Here is an 11,430-nt window from a genome sequence, read left to right as displayed (position 1 = left end):
CAAACGTTAGATATAATGTAACATCTGGGATGTTTACGGCCCCGGAGTTACATAGACCATCCCACGTTCCAGAGTTAGTGGTCATTCAAGCTCATAAAGCTAGAGCTGGAGGTTGTGCAGTGCAGTTTGTCTGACAAAAAGTGTTTTTACAGTTATGAAGGAAAGGTAAATATTTTCTGTTTTTCCCTCTGATGTCCCCTGGCTGCTCTGCCTCCAGTCTGTGATTTATGACGTTTTGTAACGGACAGATAGCTTTACCTGTTGCTAACGTTACGGGTTGCTAACCATTAGCTGTTGCTGACAGTAGCTTCTGTTTTCAGCTGGCTCTAAACCAGCGTTCTAAACACCAACACATCCATAGAACACTAAGCTTTCACTCTGGGCAGAATCAGAAACGGCTAGTCACACATAGCAGGCCAAGAAGGTTAGCCAGAGATTGAACGGTGAAGCTAACCAAAGCCTGCATGGAGGTTTCCATGCCATCAGTGATTGGTGTTTGGCAGGTGGGGTGGGACCAATAACACGGGAGAAGCGGAAAGCAGCCTCACTACACTAGACATTACATTGTTAGCGTACAGTTGTGGTTACAATACTTAATATTTATATACTTAAAATTATAATATAATATAATATATAATTCTTATTTATGCACCAATATACCATAGCAAATTGTTTGTGAGTTTGAATAAACTCAAAAAAGCAATGAACCCGATTCTGAGCATTTAATTTGGGGTGACGAAGCCTGGCTGTTGGAGCTCTGCAGGCAGCCTCTGTGCTGGGGGATTTTTTCTTTTTTTTTTTTTCTTTTAATTTTACCTTTATTTTACCAGGAAGTCTCATTAAGATCAAACATCTATTTTACAAGAGAGACTTGGCCAAAGTAGCAGCCATACATAAACACAACATATTAAAATGCTCCATACAATCATGAAAAAATTCACAAAAACAACATTTTTTGACGATTCGACGATTGCCATCAAGCAATGCTTTAAAGACATTTAAACTGGTATAAAGGACTGGATAATCTAGGACACAGAGCAGAACAATACTACAGTATTGCTTATAATCACATAAATATCATGCCTGATTATGCTAAAAAAGCACTTCTTTGTCCATTATTGTGATTATTTGGTTACAAGATCCATTAAAGTTTCACAAAGACATACCTTTGCTGTGACCACCGACATAAAGTTATGTGAATTTGCCAAGATGGCAACGGCCTGCTTCGCCCACATTGAGCTTCAAAACAGCTCGTCACAAATCTACAGGTAACGTCATGAACACTGCGCCCATTTTTGTAATGCAGTCTATGGCTTGAGTATACAACCATTGCCGCAAAACACCTTGTGAGTCCAGAAAGTAATTGGCTGGTATTCTCATTCGCTCCTTCATCCAGTCACTCAGTGTAACCATGATTGCCCTCTGGAGACCATTAACAGGCATGGCAATGTCTACACACACAACATGGATAATTCCCTGGTCTAATGTCAGCATCATTAATGTGGTCCTCTCTCTATGGCACTGTCAAGTTATTTAGCTACCACTCATCATAAGCATGTCTCAAAGCCTTTGCATACTATATCGAGTAGTCAGCACATTACATCGCAATAAAGTAACCAAAACTAGTTAGATTCCTAAATCATCTTTCCAAATGTATACTGGCGGTTCTTATGATAGCATATTGATGATTTTGGCAGCAATACCTTGCCATAATCAACATCACTAGAAAAAACCAAAGGAGAAGAGGGAGAAAATACATGAAAAATAACAGTGTCCATGGTGATATAGAGGTATAAATAAATTCACAAAAAATTACTTTGGCACGTGTTTAGGGAAAAGATTGTTGCCATAGTGAAGCAAGGTCCTTGAGTAGAAGAAACAAGAAGAATATGTGTAAGAGTTCCTAAAAAATAAGCTACACATTTTTAATGATATTGAATTGCTTTGTTTTGAAAGTCATCCCAGTGTTAATTCAATCAATCATTTTCATAAACCTGGTGAGTGAAGCCTCAGATTTTCCATTTCCTCCGGGCTGGCTGTCAGTATAAAAGCAGGCAGCACTAAAGCCTGCAGCAATTGCCTCCTGCGCTATTAGGTCTCCCAAGCCCCCTCACTGAGTATACTCAGACAAACCTGCTTCTGGATCCGTAGACAGTAGTTTAGCAGTCATCTACAAATGGAAGGAATGCGAAGTGACAAGAACAGTGGGAGGCCATGGAGCTGAGATATCTGGCAGTGTGAGGCAGAGCCAACAGCTGCTTTATTACTAGATCCACACACAAAGTCACACACACATACAGGCCCACAAACACATATACAGTAAGCAACACAAAAACTTTTCATTATACTTTCACTAAACATGCAAGTTAGAGTCTCAGTAAGTAATGAAGTCAGGTAATTTGGTGACACTTTTTAGTAGATGACCAATAAGCTCCTAAGACTAACTAGCGTGCTATAGATCTTTAACGTGAAACTTCACTCAGATGATGTGTTTAGGTAAAATGGGATTGTCATAGTTAAAAAAATGGTTATAAAATGTTAAAATTCCCTTTCTCAAAAGGATGTGTGTGTGAGAAAAAGGGAGCGAGACGTGCATGTATGTGTGATGAGGCTTACTTGCGTGCATGTAGGCTAATGTTCTGGACCATTGTGGCGAACATGTACTCACTGCATCATCTTTAGTATTTTTCAAGTGACAAAATACTACATAAATCTGTAATATGACATGGTGGACCAACATAACGTGGTAACTCATGATTTTGTGGCACTTGACAGCCTAAAAACATGCTGGTTTCACTTCAGAAAGATGCTTATCTAATGCATTCAGGTAAAATGGGAACTTTATTGTTTAATGTGCAATACTCTTATTACCAAAAAGAGAATATCAACAAGCCACACGATTTACCTTGAAAGTTCTCGGACCAGGAATTAAAAAAAACATACAAACTTCGCTCCGCCCATCCCAGTTTTCAAAGACCAATCAAAATTATTATTTAATGCAAAGGACATTTGTAGCAACAATCCAATAACATGTTGGCTGTTAATATTTATAGACCCCAAAGATGTAAAACCTCATTTGTCCCATGGAGCTATGCTAGTGGCTCTGTGAGGCTGTTCAGACAGTGGCACAGTAGTGCTTTGAGCTAAATGCTAACGTCAGCGTGCAAACATGCTCACAATGACAACGCTGATGTTGAACAGGTGTTATGTTTACCATTATTATCATGTTTGTTAAGCATGTTAGCATGCTGTAATTTTGCATTACAATGTGTCCTGTATAGGGCTGGACAATAAAACAATAACAATAATTATCGCAATATGATTTTTTCAATAACAATATGACAAATGTTCAATAAATATTCAATAAATGTTTGATTTTATTCACTTGAATAATACACAAATTAGGAATTGTTTTTTTTTTATTAAGATGTTAAGATTTGGTTGAGGAAAAAGGACTGAAAAAAGCTTTTGCTTAGTTTCACTCATGCATATTTGCTCACAAAGATTTTTTTCATAATTGTTTTGAATGTTCCACCTCAGATTTGTGAAGTGATCCACTGTTTTGCATCAAGTGTTGACCGTAAAGAAGAGTTTAAATCACAGTTAAACATCAGGTTTCTTCTACTCTGACTCAGGACTAAAAATCAGCCTTTAAACTCGAAAAAAAGACGATTTGATACTTATCGTGATAATTATCGATATTGAAAGATGTGGAACTTTTTATTGTGATAACATTTTTGGCCATATCATCCAGCCCTAAGCCCTGCCTGTGGGAAACATGAATTGACTGACAGACCAACAGTGCCATCCATAGAGCTATGCTGCTCGCGTGGCTAAAAATCACAGTACAGAGCAACAAACAATGAAACAACATGTCAGTTAAGGAAGAAATGTTGAGAAAAAGAAATTCAGTTCATTAAAGTTCTTCTGCAGCACTACACAACAAGACGCCGCCTCTTTTGCAGGTGGTACTTGTGTAGGTACAAAAGGAAGTGCTGAGAAAGCTCTATTCACATAAAGTAGATAAGTGTTACTTGTGCTGAACACTGCATTACAGCAGAGTTGAAAGTATAAACATAATTCATCACAGCCTTTAGGGCACAAACGCAAGAATGTGCAGATTAGAAATGAGACACAAATTGTAGCTGCCATTAGAAGTTTGTTCATTTGCTTGTGTTTAGTCTGACCAGTTGGCAAGCCGCCACAAAATTCACTCCTAGTGCAGCCTGCGGAAGAAATTTGTTTAATTATCCATGGCAGCTGCTGTCCTGTTCAGGTCCACCGGGGACAATTAGGACGTGTGACTTAACAAACACCAACCACCACTCCAATCAAATACAGTGGCAGGATTTACGGCAGTACAATGCCGGCTCAAATGGCTGTACAGAAACCAAAAAATGAATCTTTTTTTATGCTTTGCACCTCACCACCCACCTTACCTCCTACTCAGTTGCATAATGTATGAGGTTATTTAACCACTCTCATCACGTTCCCATGACAATAAGTAAATGGTTAGATTAATACATACACACATTGACTAACCTACATCAGTTATTAATTTAATTTCACATCAAAATCATTGTTTGATTATTGTTGAGAAACATTTTTTGGGACACATGCAGCTAAATAGTCAACTAATTTCCTTAGATAATGAAGTCATCTCCTTATTTCCTTTTATCAGTAATTTCCTTGATATAGTTCTACATTTCCTCCCTGCTCTGCTTGATCTTTGTACTGAGCAGAGTCCCCGTGGACTGAAACACTTCCACCTTCAACATGTGCCACTATGCACATAGCACCTAATTAAATTGAATTTAATATTTTTAATTTTTAATTTTTATTTAAAATTCATCTGAGATTTTATGGCATTTTTCTACTCGCTAATCTCAAACCTGATTCTCTCTATCAAACAATTATATTTATGAGGGTTTTTTAAAGACTTGGCGAGTTTCTGTTTAATCAAATAGCCCTCTTAACCTCTCAGTCTAACCCTTTAAGGACATACTGCCACAATGACATGAGCGCTGTCTTGTACCAGATAGTCTGACACCTGGTGTTGTCAGTGTATCCTTCAGATACCTTGCAGAAATATAAAACAAAACAAATGTTTTCTTCATTCCTCTGGTATAATCTTATCTGAAAACTCAATCATCAAGATTATTTGTCTTGAGTCTATTTGGTATTTCTGGTGAAGTCAACAGAGGGAAAACTATTTTATACTGCCATCTGGTGGAGATACATTGAGAGAACCGAACAATTACTTTGCTGTTCTCTTTGAGAAAGGTTGCAACACAGACTTAGCATTACATTCTTGTGAATCCACTCACTGAAAAATGTTCATGTGTCAGCCAAGCAGGTGCAAGCTATTCAGATCTATGAATGCTGCCCTCATGAAAATGCAGCAGCTTCACCATGGCCAGACTAACCCACTAGGGGGCCCTGTGGCATAAATTAGCTATGGGCCCACATTGACTCCTGTTGGTGGTAATGTGCTCAACACACATATGTTTAGGGGTATGCGCCACAGTTACAAGACAGGTATAAAAGACAGTGCCACGCAACTGCACCCGATGTTTTGGGCTCCCTGAGGATCTGGGTCCCCAGGGAAGTTGCCATCTTTGCCTGGTTGGTGATGGATCAGCACTTGACAAAATCACTACAGTTGGCATCTTCAGAAGATCGTTGTAGTGGAATTACACACAATGGTGCTCCCCTGCCTCAGCAGAAAGCATGCCACTGCTACAGTGTTCTTGGCTTTTTGTCAGTGATTCCTTTGTCCCTCTGCTCAGTGCACTTCTACTCATCCTGTTAAGGCAGAAAAGTATTCCATGCTGTCATCTTTCTCTACTCAGACAAACACCTCTCTCCCACATTTGGTGAGGGGTTTTTCCTCACACCCACTGTAATGAATAAAATTCCCGCAACACTGCATTCCCAGTTTTTAAATTAATATATGCTAGCATTTGTGGTTGTTCTGACTGGTGTCGAAGTCAATAACAATATGAGTAAATCCCTAAAAGAATGTATTTGTTAACACAAGTTTATTGCTGGAAGAAATATTTACCGGGCATTTCTTTTTAAAATATAAATATATATATTTTGGGGCTTTTTGTCACATATTTTTTCACACTGCAATGTATTCATATTAGGAAATTGTTTGACATTTTGTGAAATACGCTTATTTGATTTCTTGCTGAGAGTTAAGAAGATTGATACCACTCTTAAATTTGTATGGTAAATAGGAAAATACTGCCAGCAGTTAGCTTAACTTAGCAAGGCGAATGGATACAGGGGGAAACAGCTTGCCTGGCTCCATTGATCAAAATCCATTGAGATCAGCATCTCCAAAGCTCGCTGACTAACTCACTGAGAAAACTTACTGAGCTCAGCCAAGAACAGCCAGTATATCACCGACCATAAATTCACCATGTGCTTACCATGTGTAACAAACAAGATATAACGTGTTTATTAGTAAGCTGTAGAGGTCCTTTAGAGGGGAATTGGACACAGCAAGGCTAGCTTTTTCCTCCTGTTTCCAGTTTTTGTGCTAAGCTGTTGTGTTCTGTCTCAGGAACTTTTACCTCCTTGATTAGACAGTTTAACAATGTTTGCCATTAAAAGTTCACCCTTCATTTGTCTGCCAGATTCATAAATTATCACAGATTTGTAATGATGGTCTTCTTCTATTTTATTTATGGTTGTCCATAAATATAATTAGTGTTTCTTTGGCAACTCTTCCTATTTGTCCTTCCTTATTTTATCATGGTTTCAACCCTGCAGTTCTTTGTGTTCCTTAAATGATGCAGACATGGCAACCGTATGAAGCAGTCTCCAACCATACTAACACTGTACCTATGTCTATCTGGTTGAATTGTCTGTGCTCCATTAACAAGAATAAATAATTGTTCTAACACACACAGATACACACCAAAAAACAACAACACAACTATTGACAGTGAGATAAAAACAATGCTCTATGTAGAGCAGGCGGGGTTTTATTTATCTTTGTGCTGTCACGATACGTAGGAACGTAGGAAATAATAATGTAAGAGTAAACGGAGATAACAATGAAAGTATAATGAAACAAGCACAATATTGGAATAGAACACTTGTAAGCCAGTGACACATTTTCATAAAACACATGATGACGCACATTGCATGGAGACATTGTGTTGCAGCACATTAGTTATCATCAAACATTTACAGAAGCACAGAACTTCGATAAGGTTTAAATGGGTAGAGACTATTCATCAAAGGCACTTGCGATTACAGTATAAATGCATTTTAAACCAGAGCTAATGCATCACGTCCCTAATTATTATATTATCTTTAGATACATAATAACCTCCTTTTGCATTAATTATACATTATGTAATAATATATGATCTATGATATGCATTAATTATAAAGCACATTTTTATATACAATATGTAGGTAGATACATTTCAGAGCTTAAAGACAAAGATTAACAATTTTATTTTTGGCAACCAATTAATGACATTTTCAACTATCATTATATTTTAAAACAAAGGAACAATCAGTGTAATTTACCATCACAAATGCATACAAACAAAAAACATGAGAAGAACAAAGCAGAAGCTGTCTCTGACTCATTTCACAGAGGACAGCTCCAAAAAACATCCTCAATTTCACACAATCCATCTCTTGGTGAATAGTTGAAATATCAAGCTGCATGGTCTGCAGTGGCAGTAGTTGTTAGCGCTTGTGTGGAGCAAGAACATAGATGCATAATGAATTTGTGTAAATCTTGGTGGCTAAATTTGGCTTCAGATCATTATTCATTTTTAACTAATCATTAAAAAAATGTTGGAAATATATATGATCTTTCCAGCGTTTTGTATTCAAATAGGTGTCTTGCTAAGAAAAGAAACGCATTCACATTTTCCAGGACTGAACACACCAGTAAATATATGCATTTAAAGTATTTAAATTAATCAATTATATACAGGTGCTGGTCATATAATTAGAATATCATCAAAAAGTTGATTTATTTCAGTAATTCCATTCAAAAAGTGACTTGACAAGAAGTAACTTGTATAATGCATACATTCATTCCACACAGACTGACATATTTCAAGTGTTCATTCATTTCATTTTGATGATTATAACTGACAACTAATGAAAACCCCAAATTCAGTACCTCAGAAAATTAGAATATTGTGAAATGGTTCAATATTGAAGACACCTGGTGCCACACTCTAAGCAGCTAATTAAAACACCTTAAATGGTCTCTCAGTCTAGTTCTGTAGGCTACACAATCATGGGGAAGACTGCTGACTTGACAGCTGTACAAAAGACGATCATTGACACCTTGCACAAGGAGGGCAAGACACAAAAGGTCATTGCTAAAGAGACTGGCTGTTCACAGAGTTCTGTGTCCAAGCACATTAATAGAGAGGCGAAGGGAAGGAAAAGATGTGGTAGAAAAAAGTGTACAAGCAATAGGGATAACCGCACCCTGGAGAGGATTGTGAAACAAAACCCATTCAAAAATGTTGGGGAGATTCACAAAGAGTGGACTGCAGCTGGAGTCAGTGCTTCAAGAACCACCACGCACAGACGTATGCAAGACATGGGTTTCAGCTGTCGCATTCCTTGTGTCAAGCCACTCTTGAACACGACACAGCGTCAGAAGCGTCTCGACTGGGCTAAAGACAAAAAGGACTGGACTGCTGCTGAGTGGTCCAAAGTTATGTTCTCTGATGAAAGTAAATTTAGCATTTCCTTTGGAAATCAAGGTCCCAGAGTCTGGAGGAAGAGAGGAGAGTCACAGAATCCACGTTGCTTGAAGTCCAGTGGAAAGTCCAAATTTAGGATTTTGAAAAGTGACAGGGACATGCCCCGCCCCATCCCCAGTGGAAATAACGCCGTTTTTGAATTTGAAAACAAAAAAACCCAGTCAGTGATGGTTTGGGGGTGCCATGTCATCTGCTGGTGTTGGTCCACTGTTTTTTCTGAGGTCCAAGGTCACCGCAGCCGTCTACCAGGAAGTTTTAGAGCACTTCATGCTTCCTGCTGCTGACCAACTTTATGGAGATGCAGATTTCATTTCCCAACAGGACTTGGCACCTGCACACAGTGCCAAAGCTACCAGTACCTGGTTTAAGGACCATGGTATCCCTGTTTTTAATTGGCAGGCAAACTCGCCTGACCTTAACCCTATAGAAAATCTATGGGGTATTGTGAAGAGGAAGATGCGATACGCCAGATCCAACAATGCAGAAGAGCTGAAGGCCACTATCAGAGCAACCTGGGCTCTCATAACACCTGAGCAGTGCCACAGACTGATGGACTCCATGCCACGCATTATAATTCAGGCAAAAGGGGCCGCAACTAAGTATTGAGTCTTGTACATGCTCGTACTTTTTATGTTCATACTTTTCAGTTGGCCAGCATTTCTAAAAATCCTTTTTTTGTATTGGTCTTAAGTAATATTCTAATTTTCGGAGATACTGAATTTGGGATTTTCATTAGTTGTCAGTTTTAATCACCACAATTAAATGAAATAAACATTTGAAATATATCAGTCTGTGTGTAATGAATGAATATAATATCCAAGTTTCACTTTTTGAATGGAATTACTGAAATAAATCAACTTTTTGATGATATTCTAATTATATGACCAGCACCTGTATATGTCATACTTTTCAGATTGCAAGTTTTCATACCCTCATGTCCAGCGAAAAACGTCCATCTCCAAATGTGGTGATTTTGAATTAGATTTTTTCTGACAAACTGACGATTAAGTGTTCCTTTGTGGGTTGAAAAAAAAAGTAAAATAAACTTTTTTTTGTGAGCTAATGGAAAGTGGACTTTTTAGAGGTATGTGGTTCTCACAGGACAGCAACTCTTCAAATATATGATGATCTTAAAGAATATGATGCATTGCTGTCGATGAAACTACTTGAGAGTTGAGTTTAGCTGGCTCCCATCATTCATAGAGCCGACTCATTCACGATCGACACGTCACTGGTTCTTCTAGCACTGCACACAGTTTGGGCTGCATATCGAACTTCAATTCTTCAACCTAATACTGCCAAATACCAATGGCTCGCACTGAATACTCAGATGCTCAGATTTGTATTCTTCCGTATTTATACTTTAATCAGCTTCTGATTGACATCGTTTTGCCACTTTTAGACTGTAGTTTTGTTTCTGTTGATTTAAAGATGATACTGTTGACCATTTTATTGTCTTCAAAGTGAGGTATTGCAAAAAGTATCATGATGTATCTGTACTGAAACTCAGGAATCATAAAAAATCAGAGGTTCTTAAAAAAAAATATGTCAATGCTATTTTAGGCATTTTACATATTTTTAAATTTTATAAATATTTTATACCAAAAAGTAGAAATGCTGTGTACATTGCAGTATTTTTAATACACTAACTACTTAAAATCATTTAAGTAGTTAGTATCATTTAGATTTTTTAAATATTTTATGTGCAACTTTACTCAAAAGAATACTGTCCTTTATTGCCATATGTAATGTTTAATATTAGATTTAGGTTCAGTTGTAGCATTGTTTTGGGATAATATTTAATGTGAGAAATAAGTAGTTCCTGCAGGTACAATTCCACCTATCAGATGGTAGGGGAGTAGCCTTGATGTAGCCTAAGAGGTGAAATCCAGGGTAGTCTCCAATAACTTTGCTCTGCGAACATATCAACATTTTACTACCTGCTCTCTTTTCAAATCTGATTTATAAGTAAGAAAATACTGATATATTTGTGAGTGACTAACTGAAACTACAAAACAGGGGATGGGCAAATTTAGGATTTTGAAAAGTGACAGGGACATGCCCCGCCCCATCCCCAGTGGAAATAACGCCGTTTTTGAATTTGAAAACAAAAAAACCCTCAACCCAACACAGAAGAAATTGATTTCGGAAGTGTGTGACAAACACCAAACATCAGACCAACAGCATCAACAGACCATCAACAAGACAACTACTTTACCAAGACAAACATCAACACTACACAAGTTACACTAAGGTGCAGCTCCCCGACACCCAGTCAGACTGTGACGTTGCAACACAACCAGGAGAACAACAAACGCACGTTACACGCTATAGCCTTCAGCCCAACAAGCAATCATGATTTCAGTTAAATCCTTAAGTTGCTGTTACTGTTACCTTGTCTGTGGTCTGCTGGCATAGCACCGGATGCCTTCTGATCAGTTGCCGCCGTGCTGTTGCGGTTGTCTCGATTAGACGCCCATCTGGTTTTTACAGTTCAAGTTCTTTGGATGTTTAAAAACTCTTAAACCCTGCTGGGTCACCCGCTTTAGCTAGTTCTAAGCTGCTTAGATTGTGAATACAAATATAAATGTTTAAACTTTTGTCAGTATAGACATGCTGCACAGTATTATGGATTAGATTCTCCACAATTCAATTGTGAAGTTCAATTTAC

Source organism: Micropterus dolomieu, linkage group LG23 (assembly GCF_021292245.1).
Source record: "Micropterus dolomieu isolate WLL.071019.BEF.003 ecotype Adirondacks linkage group LG23, ASM2129224v1, whole genome shotgun sequence".
NCBI classification, from domain to species: Eukaryota; Metazoa; Chordata; class Actinopteri; order Centrarchiformes; family Centrarchidae; genus Micropterus; species Micropterus dolomieu.
This window is presented reverse-complemented; position numbering follows the sequence as displayed.